Here is a 15,842-nt window from a genome sequence, read left to right on the forward strand (position 1 = left end):
ACTAGTGTGGTGTTGCTGTCAGTAAGTCCATTTAGTACTGTGACTTCAGCGCAATGCATTGCAGAAGCCTCGGAAAACAGAGCAGCTTTAAGGAGGTACAAAATGGAGAAGAAGACGAAGAAAAGGCCACTGACAATTTGGCAAGGGAACAAATATTTTGCTCACAAAGCAATAACCCAGAGAGGGCCACCTGCACTTGCAATGAAATGAAGCCAAGAGTAAAAGGATGTAATCGCACTACATACATAAAAACTAAAGGGATTCGCTTTTAATATTACTGTTTTCAATGAACAGTGCACCCCAACAACAAAAATGGGCCCCAAGCTCCAGAACAGAACAGATACAGATCATTTGCTCTAGCGATAATTGGTGTTTTTCGATAACAGGTCTGACCGAAAATACTGAACGAGGCTGTTAACATCAATATTATAAGCATAATACATAGCCCCTCTTGACTACATTTTCATTGCATTGCGTAAGCAGTTAGGACGCTTGCTCACTTTCTCATCACTTAGAATAGGCAGGAGGGTTATTTTATCCCACATCTCATCGCAGTTCATATTTATGGTTTCCTGTGCAAATTCTGCCTCAAAGTGTGAGCAACTAATTCAGGGTAGTCTCAGAAAATTCTAGCCACAGGAGCTGCCAGACAATGGTATAATTTTCCTGCTAGAAAGAAAGCTCAAGGCAGGCAAATTCAGTTCTTTGATGAGGACAGGTACGTGCCTCACACTTGACAGTGCTTGTCAAGTGCTAGCATTATGAATTTCTCCCAACGTGCTAACCCACATGATCACAGCTAGCAGAGTGACACTGAAAGTCCCATGGTGGGCCACTCTCCGGGAGTCTAACATCCGCTTTCCACTCCATCACGTCACTCCCCTGCCAGGCGTATACTTCTGCACACCAGCTCATCTGCTATTCTTCCCTGCATCTCACATACATATGGATACTCTTCAAGTGATGGCCCAAAACAGTTCTGCAGCTTAGCTTTTGTTTTGATTGATGATCCAGCGATGCAAGACTTGCACCCCATCTGTGGTCTTTACACAGAAAGCCCTTAGAACAGAAGCTAGCGGTACACGAGTTCATGAGCTCCAAAAGCCACCTCCCTACCACATCAGAAGAAGTTAAAGAAACACTGTAGCTTTGCCTATGCAGCAAGTGTCCTTGTTAAAATCGAAGACATTCTGTAACTGCTTTTTTGTTACAGAGAAAGAAGTCACAAGCCAATACGCAATCTGGCATTTTTCAGGGGTAACAGTCGTAGAGATTACAAGAATGGTAATGCTGAAATGTAAAGCCTTTTACCCAGCCGGCAGCAGCTCTGAACTTTGTCCTAAATCCAGTCAGTTTCTACTTGCTACTAGGCACAAGGCAGCTGTGCAGTCCATACTCCACAGGAAAGAGTTTTAACCAAACTCCCCTCTTCGAATAATGCCAAAATCCAGCTGTACACACAGACAGCAATGCTAGTGGGAGGAGTTTTGTGTAGGCCCGGAGGACTACACCCTTATCTCCCAGGAGTTAAAGGCAAGTGTGGCAGATAGTGCTTCAGATCGATTTCAGAACGGTTTGGGGGCTTGGGCCTCAAGACAGGACCAAATATGCACCGAGGGAGAGAGGAAGAAAGCCTGGACCTGCATCTGACGAAGTGGGTCTTTGTCCACAAAAGCTTATGCTCGTACATTTCTGTTAGTCTATAAGGTGCCACAGGACCCCTCGTTGCTTTTGCAGATCCAGACTAACACGGCTTCCCCTCTGATACTTGGTATAAAGTTGGAATCCTTCAGTCCTTTCACTTCTCTCCTGCACAACTGTGGTTAAAGTGACCCACCACAGACAGGTAGATGGGGAAGTGACCTTCGCTTGTGAGTTCTGAGCCTAGGGAGCTGGGACTCACTCCCCTGCTGTTTGGGTAAGCAGAAGGCAAGTGCTTAGGTGAGAGCTTCTAGTCCAGCGGTGGGAACCCTTGGCCTGGATTCAGCCAATCAGAGCAGCAGAGGGTGGTGCCTGGGAGCAGGGGGCACACAGCCGTGTGTGTCCAGGGGTGCTGCAAAAGTAAGTGCACCCCTGTCACCAAGAGCCTGTGACCCCAAACAGCTCCTGTGCTCCCTCCCATCCAGACCCCCACTTCAACCCCTTTCTTACCCCCTTGCTCTCTCCCCCTTCTCTCCCAGACCCCACACCTTCCACCCCTTCCCTGCCAGACCCCTCCCCTTACCCAGACCCTTTCCTTCCAAATCCCAAATCATCCTGTACCCTTCCTCTCACCTACAGCCATGCCCCAGCCTGCTCCTGCACCCTCTCCAGGGCAGATCCCACCTCTCTCCTACACCTCCCTCCCACCCAGATCCCCCAATGACAGCCCACTCCTGCGCCCCCCTGCAGCCTACATCACCCACCCCCAGCCCACTCCTTCACCCTTCCTCCCACCCAGGCCCCATTTTTTTATTTGTGGGGGGCGGGGGGCTTCTCATTTCTGTGGCCTTCAACTGATTTGTCTACAAGTCAGTGGCCCCAACCTGAAAAAAGTTCCCCAGCCCTGTTCTAGATCAAACAGTGCTTTGAGGCCACACCAGAGGGCAGGACCCTGAAAAAGGAAGTGGCTCCTTGCAGGCAGGCAGCATGGAGGAGACCAAAAAGTCCTTTCCCTCTCTTGCTGTCCTAGGCAGCAGAGTGTGTGTAGCTGGGAATGCTCCGACAGTCAGCTGAGCGGCACCTGAATCTCTCCTGGTTGGCTGCCCAAGCGCTCCACTTCCAGGGAACACTGGTCATTCCCCACTTTGCCCCTCCTCAATGACTAAGTGCATTACGGTCCTTCAGCCCTCCAAAAGCCCCAGCTACCCACAGCCATCGTTCAGTGAAGTCCCATGGCTGGTTTCAGCACCGAGAGCTATTTGACCAAGGCCTGTCTGTTGCTTTTATATAAGTTCTGTTGTCTCTTGAGCTTGTATGTAGTTATGTTTAACATTTCTACCTTTCGACCCCCCCCCACAAACCTTATCAAAATACCATGGAGGAATGGATTGCTCGGAAGAGCTTCAGCGGTAATGGAGACAAGTGCACATTATCCTGCCTGGTGCAGCTCATTGCAAAGCAAATTTCTCTCTTGGTGACAAGAGTAGCAAGGAGGGGCATGTTGAAGCTCGAAAGGGCCTTGCAGCTGTGCGGGCCGAGGGGCTAAACAAGAGGTAAGGGGCTTTGCAGGCCTCCATCTAACCCAGCAGTACCCAACCTGTTTGAGACGGCGGCTCATTTTGACAACTCAGGAAGACTTTGTGACTCAAGGCAACTCAAAACCGGGTGGGGGGAGAGGTTCTCCCAGAGGAAGAAAATTTGTATAAAACTTGATTTGCTCCCCACCCCCAAGCTTAAACCCCTCATGGCTCCAAAACACCCCTCCACTTACCACACACGAGCACTCCTGCTGCCCCTCACTGCTCCTTCCCCATCTGCTTCTCCTCCGCAGCTCCCGCTAGCCCTGCTACTCCCTTCCCTCACCTGTAGCACAGGCAGTTCCCTGCCCTGCCATGCTGAAATGGGACTCAGTTTAATTGGTTCAATGGCAGGATCCCTTCTGCTAGGCATTAAAGCAACTAAATTGAGTTCCATTTCAGCACAGCCGGGCAGGGACTGGGAGCCAGAGGAGTGAATGATGGCAGTGGCGGGAGCTGCAAATGGCTCCTTAAAGAGCCACCCGTGGCTCAGAGCCACCCAGCTGGTGACCCTTAGAAAAACTAATTGTGACCCATGTTTGGGTCCCAACCCATGGGGTGGGAATCCCTGCTCTAACCCAGACGGTGATTGAGGCAGTGGCTTTCAACCTTGCCAAGCTTACATACTCCTCTGAGGAATATGGTCTTGCAGATCCCCAAGTTCTACTTCACTGAAAGATGACCTGGTTACAAAATCAGCCATAAAGATCTAAACAGGCAATCCAGTAGCACCTTAGAGACTAACAAATGCATTAGGTCATGAGCTTTCATGGGTCAGACACACTTCTCAAAGTGTCACAGCACACTATTACTGAAAAACTGCTTACTTTCTTAATTTTGCCATGTAATTATAACATAATTTAAGTGGAATACACATATGATACTACCAATTCAGCATAAAGTATACATAGTACCAACAAGTCCTTGTATGAAATTTCAGTTTATCCTGACTTCACTAGAAACAAAGAAGGTTTTACCTACAAAAGCTCATGACCAAATACATTTGTTAGTCGCTAAGGTGCCACAGGACAGCTTGTTATTTATGACTTCACTAATATTTTTTATGTAGCCTGTTGTAAAACTAGGTATCTCCATGAGTTGATGGACGCCCTGCAAGACCCAAGGGTATGTATGCCTGGCTCAGACCCATGGGAGTAAGAAACCCAAAAGTTGAGACATAGGGCCCAGCTAGTTCACTGACCTGAGGTCAGGAAATGTGGGTGCATTTCCCATTCTTCCTGCAACGAATGCTAAATTCTCCCTCAATAATTCTAGGAGCTCGGCACTCCTGAGCAGTTCCAGTGGAACAGAACCAGAAGGGAATTCACCTGTTTTCAGCTAAAGGAAGGGCAGAGAAAGTGGTGCGATCACACAAAATAGCAGAGACTATCCTTCACTTCAACAGTGGAGAGAAGAGAACTGGGCCTTTATGAGCATGGAGGGGGCTGGCCCAGAGACCGTAATACACTAACCACTTCCACACTGATTACAAAGGGAGACATCTGAGTTGGAATTCATTTGCAAGTTTGACACATTCAACCTGGGGCTCAACAGAGATCTCCCATTATCTTACACAAGGGCAATTTTCTCACCTTTGATATTCACAGGAATGGCACCCATCCCACTTCACTTAATTTACTCCTTCCACTGGTTCTATTAGTGACAGGTGACCTCCCCCCCCACTCTTTCCCCTCCTTCTTCCTTCCCCCCTCCCTGTTACACATATACCCCATATTCTCATTTTGCTCTAAATTCTCATGAAGTGGGTCTTACCCAGGAAAGCTCATTACCTAAGAGATAAAAATGCTAGTCTTCATGGTGCTACAGGACTGTTTGTTTTGTGTGCCTGTGTAGCTACAGACTAACATAGCTCTGTGTGTTCATGCACAGCTAGACCTCTGACACACACAGAGTAACTTTAAAAATACTATATTCTACTGAGAGTGGAACCCAGAAGGAAATATACTCTTTTTACAGGTAATAGGTATATTTGAAGACCTCTACTTTATGTTTGTGTGGTACACTGAAAAGGCGACAGGCTCACCCATTAGCAACTGGAAGTCCTGCTAAGATGGAGATCTGTTTTACTGGGAACAGAGACAGAACTATGCAGTCACCCCCTCAAAGAACCACAGAAGTCAACAGAATTACTGAGGATTTTCACCAGCCACCCAGAGGAGGATGGGCCCTGGGTGATTCGAACCAGTTAAATTAAAGTCCCAGCGACTTTTATTTTATGGATTTTCCTGGTGGGGAGGAGGAGACAAGCCCACATGACCTTTCTCTCCACTCCTGGGAGACAGCCCCGCATGGCAGGAGTCCCACAACACTGACACACACAACCTGCCTGGTTGGACTCCTGCTCCCGGCAGGGGCTGGGAACAGAGCTCATGTGACCCGCCTCCCCGCCAGGGGCCTGCGTGGTTCTGGCCGCTCCGGAGGACCGGAGAGGAAACTTCTCGAGACTGAAATTGACACGGGGGGGTGGGGGAGGGATACCCAAGCGCTCAGCGCAGCCGCTCCGCCCGCCCCCGGCACAGAAGCAGGGGCCCTGCTCCGGGCAGCGGGGAGATACACACTGGCCCTGACTGTCCAGCACGGGCGCCCCCTGCACCGCCGGCAGAGGCGAGGCCTGCGCCTTTGCACCAGCACATCTCTCTCGTCCCCGGCCCTGCATGCAAACGGGAGGCGCCCTCGGTCCAAGCCGCGTCCCCCGGGTCCCGGCGCTGCAGATTAGGGGGAGGGGAGCCCGGCTGCTCCGGGGGGTGCATTGCGGACGGGGCAGAGCGGCGGAGCGCCCCCGCGAGCGGATCCTACCTTCCCCGGGCGGACGGCGGGCTGGGGCAGGGGCCGCGCCCGGACGCTGTGCAGCGAGCTGCCGGCCGGGCAGCGGGCACAGGACGGGGCCACCGGGCCGGGCAGCGAGGGAGGGACCGTGGGGCGACGGCGGCGGCGGCCGCCTCCCTCGCCGCACGATAGGCTGCGCCGCCCGCCTGGGGCTGCCAGGCTCCGCCCCGGTGCAAGGGCGGAGGTGTGGGAAGCGGCGGCCGCGCCGGCCTGAGATCGGGCGCAGGGGCCTACGATAGCGAGGCCGGGTCGTCGGCCCAGCCTGCCAGCGCGGGGCGGGCCCCTATGCAAAGCCCGATCGCCTCCTCCGCTGGGCGGTGGGCTGTACAGGCACAGGCACAGGCGCGCCAGCCGCACCCCGGGCAGCCTGGCTGATGGGTCAGGCTGGGGGGGCGAGACCCTGCGTTTCTGGGGTGCTTCACAACCTCCCCCCTTCCTCCTTTGTAGCAGAGGGGGAGCCGCGTTAGTCTGGATCCGCAACCACAAGAAGTCCTGGGGCACCTTATAGACTCTTTTTTTGGAGCATAAGCTTAGGGGGGCAGAGACCCCACAAAAACAAGAAGTCCTGTGGCACCTTGGAGACTAACTGATTATTTTGGAGCATAAGCTTTCGTGGGCAAAGCCCACGAAAGCTTATGCTCCAAAATAATCAGTTAGTCTCCAAGGTGCCACAGGACTTCTCCTTGTTTTTGTAATCTGTCAGCCCCCAACTCCCCCAGCTCACACCCCGCTACTGAGATACACTACATTCATCTCCCAGTAGTCCAGGCCATGCATCAGTGGGGCCAGTCCCAGGAAGGCAGAACCCTCTTCTGAGCAAAACAAAGGTAGGATCCCAGAGGCAAGGGGGTTCCGGCGCGTTCCTTATGCGTTACGTATCCAGCCGTGCGAATGGGACATCCCCGGACAATGCTTTATGCAAAATAGAATTGGAAAAGTTATCTACTGAATATGATTTTCCATAGAGTTACCAGATTGGACTTCTGAAAAAAGAGGACCCTCATGAGAGGGAACATATCTGTCTCCATATCTTCCAACTCACCTTGTATTAAAGTGCTATGGTAAATACACTCATCTCTCGTTACACGAGTACTTTACTTATGAGTACTCGCTTAAACGAGGGACACATATACCCACCTTTGTTCACTTGACGAGTGAACTCCCCCCACCCTGCTAATAGGGGCCTAATGCTCTCCCTGCAGCTCCAACCCCCCCATAGTCTGACCCCCTCCGGCAGCCCCCAACTGTGACAGCCAGAGCCCCCTGGTGGCCCCGTGGCCCCATACCACGGCAGCCTGAATGCCCTGTGGCCCCACAGCTGGACCCCCCTGCTGGCCCAGTGGCCCCACACCCATTGCCCCGTGGGGCGGGTCCCCACCTCATGGACCCAACCTGCCACCAGATTTTAACTCTCCCTCCTGCTCACAGCCCCAAACTGCTCCCAGCCTTTAACCCTCCCCAACATCCCCCCCAGCCCAAGGTTCACTCACCTTTCAAAAGCAGCACCACATGCTACCACTCCCGCACCGGGTTAGGAGCACTCGGAACCAATCAGAGACTTTTACATGTATTTAGTGGGAATTTAGTATCCCTCTTATGAGTTTTCACCTACGAGCAGAAAGTTGGGAACCAATTGTGCTCGTGTAATGAGGGGTGAGTGTATAGAGCATTAATGCAACGTGAGTTGGTAAATACTGAGACAGATACGCTCCCTTCCAGTGGTGTCCTCTTTTTAATAGGGTAACTCTAATTTTCCCATTTGTGTGCATTATTCTCAGGGCAAAGTTTGGGGGCACAGTGGGACATGTGCCCCGCCCAGCACTGGGTGGGAGGAGCCAGCCGGCAGAGGAATACCAGAGCGGGGCTAGCGCCCATCTCCCCCTCACTCACCAGCATTGGCAGAGGAAGCAGAACAAGGAGGCCCAGCTGCTTTGCTTTCCCGGCCATGCTGCCCTGTGGGAGGGAGCGGGACTGTCACGAGCGGGAGCACAATGTGGTGGCCAGAGGAGTGAAGCAGCAGGGCCATCTTCCTCTGCTTCCCCTGCCACTGCAGGAGACAGGAGGAGCAGCAGACCTTTGATGCTGGTGCTGGCTCCACTGTGCATATCTCTTTGTGCTGAGAAAGACGTCGAACAACATTAGAGTTCAGGTCCCCCTGGGGCTGTGGCAAGTCCCTTTAGCTGAGCCTTCCCGCAGCTGAGCTGATCTCAGCATCTGTATTATACTGCAGAGGGCTGTGAGCCAACCTCTGCGTCCCTGCTGGAGGAAGCCAGAGGACCTGCTCAGCAGGAAAGAGTTGAGGGGCTCCCGGGAGGGCAGGAAGGTAGACTCAGGGGTATTTCAGCCCATCAAGTGGCAGTCCCAAGTGGGTCTCTGTGACCTGACCCATCACATAAGGTCTCACAGTTCTCACGCCTCACACTGACTCCATTTACAAAGAAAACCAGCTGGGCTAACTTCCAGCCCAGCAAAGTCACCCAGGATTGGAAGGCACTGGTGCCTGGACAGCAGCTGTCACTGATTTGACAACCAGGGGCTCGCACTGGTATCACTGAAGGCATAATTTGGCCATCAGACCTTTTCTATTGAGTGGCCGCGCAGGAGAAGGACAGCCCTCAGCTTCGGTGGGAGCCCAGGGTGAGCTTGCAGGCTTGCTCTTGTAAAACACATCTTGTTATGTATAAGCTGGTCAAATTCAGTGTCCTGGAGCCATTACTGTAGAGTCACTTTCTAGAGCACAGCTGTCTGCTCATGCAGAATGTGCTGTACGGCCAAATTAAAGTTGCTTGAGGAGACTTATTGTTTTGTTTTCTGACTTTTACGGTGGAGTTTGTCATTTAGTTTGCTGCAGACTCCTGTGCCCATGACCCATCCTTTCCTGTCAAGCTCTGTGTGGGTGCCTCTAGCACAGAAACTGCTAAAGGATCAGAGCCTTGTGCTCCATGTTGAAAGTTAGGCCCCAGATTAACTTTCCTTTCTGTCTGAAACTTGCAAATCACACTCTACAGCCCTTACTCATACAAATCTCCCTCTGACTTCCAAGGGAGCTTTGCTGGATGGGGTACACTTCAGCCAGTCCCTGTGTTTACTAAAATCATTTCCTTATTTGATAACAATGTTGTTTTTGGAATGTATGTTGGGGCCTCGTTTTCCAGACCCTGACGCTTGTGAGTGACATAATATCCAATGAACTTGACGGAACACCACACAGGAACAGAGAGCTGTTCACATAGGGAAAAGTCTGTAGAGTCAGAAATAGCCTTGTAGTCTATGCAGGGCCAGCTCATGAGGGATTTTACACACAGCAAGTGTTTGTTTTGTTTCTATAGCTAAATACATTGTTTGCAATATTTCTGAGATCTTTTTTAATGAATTGATCCAACACACACGAGTGCAGATTGGTTGCAGCTAACATGGAGTTATACTTTATGAGCCTGAGTTTTGCAAACCATCATACAAAGGAACAGTCTTTTTGATTTCAATGAGATCATCTGCATGGATAAGGATCGGCCACATGATTAAGCTTCTCAGGATTCAGTCCTGCCCCTGTTCCATAAATGGGGGATGGGAAGGGGTAGGATGCCATACCTAAACAAACCCTTAATGGCTCTGGTGCTGGTGACAGGAGGCAATGGAGAATTCCCCAGCTGTTTTCGAACTTTCCTGAGAATCTCAGGTGCTTCATGTAGCATCAAGAGAATTTTATTTGTTTGGGTATTTTGTTGACTTTACTAATAATAAAACTCCCAGCCCCTCACAATAAGATAATCATTTCAGTATGTGCATCATACCGTGATTATTTAGTTAGTATTAAGAACAACAGTGCTGTGAAAAAAAATAGCTTTACAACACTTGTTCTAGAAAATATCGTGCCTCACACATCTTCAGTTCTGCCAGAACACAAATTCCACACAATCCACCTACAGAATTCTAGACCCAATTAGCAAATAAAAATCCTTAACTCTTATGTACAAACGTATCTTAGGCCTCAAAGCACTTTTCAAAAGGAAGTAAACACTATCAGCTCGAAAGGTCAAACAGCAAACCAGTGGCACAGTAGAGAACAGAAATCGTGTGTTGACTCCTGGTCCAGTAGGCTATTCATTAGGCCTCACTACCAGCCTCCTTTTGCTATTAGACATCTCCAAATCACTTTATCATGGTTCTTAGGCTAGAAATATAACCAATGCTTGACAGTGATTTCTCCTACACAGATTTTTTTTTCCATGAGTCTTTCTGTGGAAAAAATAAAAAGGAATTTCTTAATTTTCTGCCCTTTGGTACACTAACAAATGGGCGCCTGAGCCGTTGTACTTGTGTCGTTAGACTAATGGAAAGCCACTCATCTTGATTTCAATATGCTCAGCCACAGGCCAAAGACGATTTTGGGAGGATGATGCCAGAAGATGAGGTTTACCAAGAAGAGTGCTGTCAGGGTATGCATATGTAGTGGTGGTGTAGCCATGCTGGGTTCAGGATATGAGAGAGACAAGACAGATGAGGTAATATCTTTTATTGCACCAACTTTGACTGGTGAGAGACACCAGCTTTTGAGTTTACACGGAGCTCTTTTTCAGGTGTGGGGCTATTTTATCAGATTGGGCTGTTCTTCCAGTGGGGCTAATTTATGGTATTTTGATTCTCCCATTTCAAGTGCATCTCATCCCATCAGGATCCACTTGTGGGAGGAACACTCCACAGGGATATCCAGCCTGTCCCCTGTGGAAAGGAGATGTTGGGTTGCCTCTGTCATGCTGTAGCATCCATGCCCCCTCCCACGCACTGGAAGGGATAGGGGTTTGAGTACCACATCACTCCACATCCTGGGATATCATGGAAGGACAGAGTGCCCAACAACGCCATCCTCGAGGAAGCTGGAATTCCAACCATGCACACCCTCCTCAGGCAGCGGCGGTTCCGCTGGCTTGGTCACGTCCACAGGATGAATGATGGAAGGATCCCAAAAGACATGCTGTACAGCGAGCTAGGCTCTGGCAAAAGACCTCTCGGATGCCCCCAATTGTGCTATAAAGACGTCTGTAAGAGGGACCTGAAGGAGGTAGACATCGACCCAGATAGTTGGGAAGAGCTGGCAGACGACCACAGCAGCTGGAAGCAGGAACTACACAAGGGCCTTCAGAAGGGCGAGATGAAGATCAGACAGCTGGCAGAGGAGAAGCGAGCCCGTAGAAAGGCCAGCAAGGACCTGCCAGACACCCACTACATATGCAGCAGATGTAGCAAGGACTGTCACTCTCGTGTGGGCCTCCACAGTCGCAGTCAATGCTGCAAATGACAATCTCAAATGGAGTTATGAAGGGCGCAATCCATAGTCTATGCAGACTGAAGGATGCCTAGGAACAGGAACACTCCACATCCATGCTATTGAAGTCCCGGGCTGGCACTGGTCTTTACAGCACAGAGGACAAGTATTAACTGGGCCTGTGGATTAATGCACCTCTTGTTCACAATAGCAGCGTATTGGTTGGGTCAAGTTTGTAGTAATGTAGCTCCCTGCCTTTTGTGCAGGTAGGCACAAGCTGTGATTTGGCAAGGCTGCTAGCCCCTCACACCACACCCCCAGAGTTTGGGGGAAGGGGTTGCATTAAAATGGTGCATGGGTTTAGGGTTCGGTTACGGCCGGGGTTGGCAACCAACACAGCAGGAAGGGCCATTTTTTCCAATTCTGTAAAAAACCTAATAATTCCAGAGCCACAATGCATGTGAATTCCAGACGGTCCTTAATAATTTACGTCAAATCAGACTTTTTTGTAACAACTATTTTAAGAACGGCGCACACACAATGATTTGTAATGCGATGCACGTTTACTGCAGGACGGTCACAAACTTTTTACGTATTCTATTTCTCACACTTTTCGTGTGTGTTTGTACCACTGTCTTCCTGAAGTTCACTCCCAAACCTTCCCTCTCTGAAGGACGCTAGGGGGAATTATCCAATGTTTTGAGATGACATATCGTTAGCTATTTAGAAATGAGTGATTTCATTTTGGGGCTTTTAGATGTTCACCGCTTATTGAAAATCATCAGATTTTTTTCCCCTCTACTTTGCAATTACAGTGTGAGGAGCCATAAAGAAGTCCTTAAAGAGCTGCACGTGGCTCCAGAGCAGCAGGTTTCAGATCCCTGGGTTACGGGGATCTCCAGCCACATGCTGGGGACGTATTGCAGAACGTCATGTGTTGTGCTGACTCAGGACCACAGCCATAGTGCTGGCAGCCAGAACAGGTAAAGAGGGGACAGTGCGCCTTTCTCCTTGCCTCCCTGGGAGCCCCAGAGCCTGTGAGTTCCTGTTTTCTGAGGGTCGTTTTTTATAAATAACTCTTCACAGAAGATGAAATCTGATAAAGAGCCTCATGTCGACCCGTCTTCCTCTCCTCAGTGTTTAGAAATTCACTAGCAGATGATACTGACAAAGCCCTGCTCTGCAGTCAAGTCCCTTAGTTAATACTCTGTCAGGCTACCCATTACCTGATGTCCTGAAAATAGTGTCTTACAGAAAGCTAGTTAGAAATATAAACATGGGCAAAATTTATGCTGATATTTGATGTTTGCTGCTTTTCTGACTAAAAGATCTTTCATTAAACTGATCCTTAAAAGGAAATATTGGGGGGTGGGATGGGGTGGTAGGGCAGAATTTGGAAAAGATACTGTAATTTCTCTCTGATTTAAACATTGGTTTTAGTTTTTATTCTTTTGTGCAAATGTGTCTCGCTTGATGCATTTAATGACTTATTTTTAAAAACAAATAAAAGTGAAGTAAGAAGTCAGTTACATCATTATGGGTAGGTACCCAAAAAGTACCAGGAGACACAATTAATAATGAGACTGAAATAAATGACTGAGTTCTGTCTTCTGGTGGTCAAATCCATATAATGGGACAAAAATGCAGCGCAAGACAAAAGGTGTTTTCAAGCAGGTCTACACTACAGCAGAAGGTCAAATTAAACTACACAAATCTAGTTATGTTAGTTACGTAGCTCAAGTTGATGTACCTTAATTGCGGCTTCCATACTGTCTCCACTAAGGGAGGTCAATGGGAACGTGTACTTCTGTCAACTTCCCTTACTTCTAACAGAGCACAGAAGTACCGGCACCAATGCAGGCACCCTATAAGTTTGATTTAGTGTGTCCTTACTAGGTGCACTAAATTGAAATCCAGAAGATCAGTTGCGGCTGGGTCGATCTGCCCTGTAACACAGCTGTGCCTCTACTCTATTTATTTGTATTGCAGGAGGCCTGAAAAGCGTCAGTTATGGATCAGGGCCCCAAAGTGCTTCATAAGCTAATATTTTGTATTTCTATAGTACTTAGCCTCCCTCAAAGCCCTTTAAAAATACGAATAGTGTTAGCCTTACAAACCCCTGTGAAACAGGAATGACTGTTTTTGTTTTACAAATTGGGAACTGTGGCACAGGGAGGCAAACTAAGGCAACCAAGAGTAACTGAGTCTGTGGCAGAGCTAGAAAGAGACACGGGAAGAACCTCTCTAACCCAGAACTCTCTCATCTGGCAACATCTGTAATCCAGCATGATTTTAGTTTGCTGGACAACCACTTACCATGGGCATGGCCAAGTTTCCCATGGTCCCATAAAGTTTGTTTTGAGCCACCAGTCTTGGCTCTCAGTGTTCTGTGTGGTTATTTAGCTCTTATTTACCCAAAATGTCTTCTAAGAGCCCAGCAAGCAGTGGAAGTGTTAGTAATGCTTCTAGACAATATTAACCTCCCGTGATTCAGCAAATTCTCTCATCCAGTCCTGGTCAAGTCCCAAGGGTTCTGGATTAGAGAGGTTCAACCTGTACTAGATGTTCTATCTGTCATGCCTGTGCTTTAACCACAAGACCATCTTGTCTTGCACTAACTGCTCTCACAGCATTTTTTAAATAAGCAAAATGGCAGTCCTAACCTCACAGGTCTGAGTGGGTCACAGTTTCCATGTTTCAGGAAGCAGGACAGACGTAAAATCTGTGAAAGGCAGGCAGCCTCTTTCTGTTCCAATCAATGGGGACAACTGATGTGCAATGACTGGGGAATTCCCACCTGCCCCTTGAAGCAAGTTTCAGTCACCTTTGCCTTGCTGAAGCAGAGCAAAAAGGACTTAATCTAGACTAGAAAATCCTGTAAGACAGAGTTTCTTAAACTTTTTGAGACCGTGGAACACCTATGAAAGCTTTCTTAAAAAAAAAAAAAACAAAAAAAAAACCCAAAACAAACCATATGCAGCACAAACAAAATTATACAGCAAAAACAAAATGAAATAATTTAATCAGGTATCATGGCGATGAAGAAGTTACATTGTGTCATATTTTAATAAAAGAAAATATATACCTTCAGTTTATGATATCAAAAAAGGGTCAGACGCTGGTGGCACACCTCTGAGCTGTTCATGGAACGCCAGTGATCTGCAGATCATAGAAATGCTGGTGTAGAATATTGCTAAAAAGAGACATGAGAAAAGCACTAGCTGTTACAAGTTTGCAAACAATGGGTACTATAATATATAGGCTAGAGTATATGTGCACAACAGCCTTCCACTGATTTAGTGCTGGTACTATTTCTGCACTACAAACCAACGAAGCGTCTCAGCAGCTCTAAGGGTCCTGTTTGTGAGGTGCTGTGCAAATTCAGACTGTGAGGCCTGGAAACATGCAGACCATACAAATACAAAAGACAGACAAAACCTCCATGTTACAGATGGGAATGGAGACGATTAAATGAGTTGCATGTCACACAGGAGGTATGGAGTAGAAACAGAATTTGAACCCAAATCTTGTGAATCTCATTTCTGTGCTTTAAGCCAAGCCCACCCTTTCAATTTTCTGAACAGAGATAATTTTGTTTTTCCGCAGTCGCCTTGACCTCTGACCTTGGTTTGCATACCCTGGTACTTAAAAAAAAGGTGAATGGTGCTTTTCGTTCAGCTGAATAGTCACAGAGAAGTAGCCAGGTTAGTCTGTATCTTCACAAAAAAACAAGCAATGCTGTAGCACTTTAAAGACTCACAAAATAATTGTGCTTCCATGGGATAGACCCACTTCTTCAGTGATGGTAATTCTGAATTCCCAAATCTGAAGACATGGGTCTGTCCCACGAACACTTACCACCTAATAAATTATGTTCTGAGTCTTCTAAGTGCTACAGGACTGCTTGTTTGTTTTCCTTCAGCTGGAAAGCCGGGCCTTTTGGAATCAGAAAGTCTGAGTTCCATCCCTCAGACACTATGGGCGTAGCTCAGGTAGTGTCTGTGCATCAGGCCCACCAAATGTGTAGGTCAAGGAGGCAATTACACTGGGACCTGGTGTTTCAAAGGGTCCAGAGCACCTGGCCAGCACTGCTCCTACTCTGGCAGCAGCAGCGGATGGACCCCCAGATCCCTTTAAAATGCCACAAAAGTGCCACTCTGTGCAGCTGTGAGGGCTGGTGGGGAAGGTTCAATACCGTGCTCCAGACAGCACTAAGGACTGAGTGCCTTCAGTCCCACTCCTTCCACCCAAAGCTTTGCCTTTTCTGGGGGCACAGAGCAGGGTTCCCCCACACCTTGCCCTCAGGCCCACTTTGGCTGTCAGCTCCGCTGCCGTGCATGCAGGCACCCTCACAATCATTCCAGAGACACTGTTCCCCCATACTCACATGCTTCAAAACCCTACCTGTGGAAGCTCTGAAGTGAAAACTAAAAAGACCACACTAGCCTTAATGGTAGTTCGTTCAGCCCTGCCAGTTAATCAGTTAAACCATTTTCTAAAGAAGTGGCTTTTAA

General features: G+C 48.6%; 1 protein-coding gene across 1 annotated transcript in view; it reads right to left on the reverse strand.

Annotated features, from left to right (window-relative positions):
• The window catches only part of ACO1 (aconitase 1), a 45,560-nt gene extending 39,352 nt beyond the window's left edge, over positions 1-6,208 (reverse strand). The window contains exon 1 of the mRNA XM_074994693.1: positions 6,036-6,208. The gene's annotated coding sequence lies outside the window, so the exon portion shown is untranslated. The remainder of the gene's footprint in view (positions 1-6,035) is intronic.
• Between the last annotated feature and the right edge of the window lie 9,634 nt (positions 6,209-15,842).

This window comes from Carettochelys insculpta, chromosome 5 (genome assembly GCF_033958435.1).
Source record: "Carettochelys insculpta isolate YL-2023 chromosome 5, ASM3395843v1, whole genome shotgun sequence".
Classification (NCBI taxonomy): Eukaryota; Metazoa; Chordata; order Testudines; family Carettochelyidae; genus Carettochelys; species Carettochelys insculpta.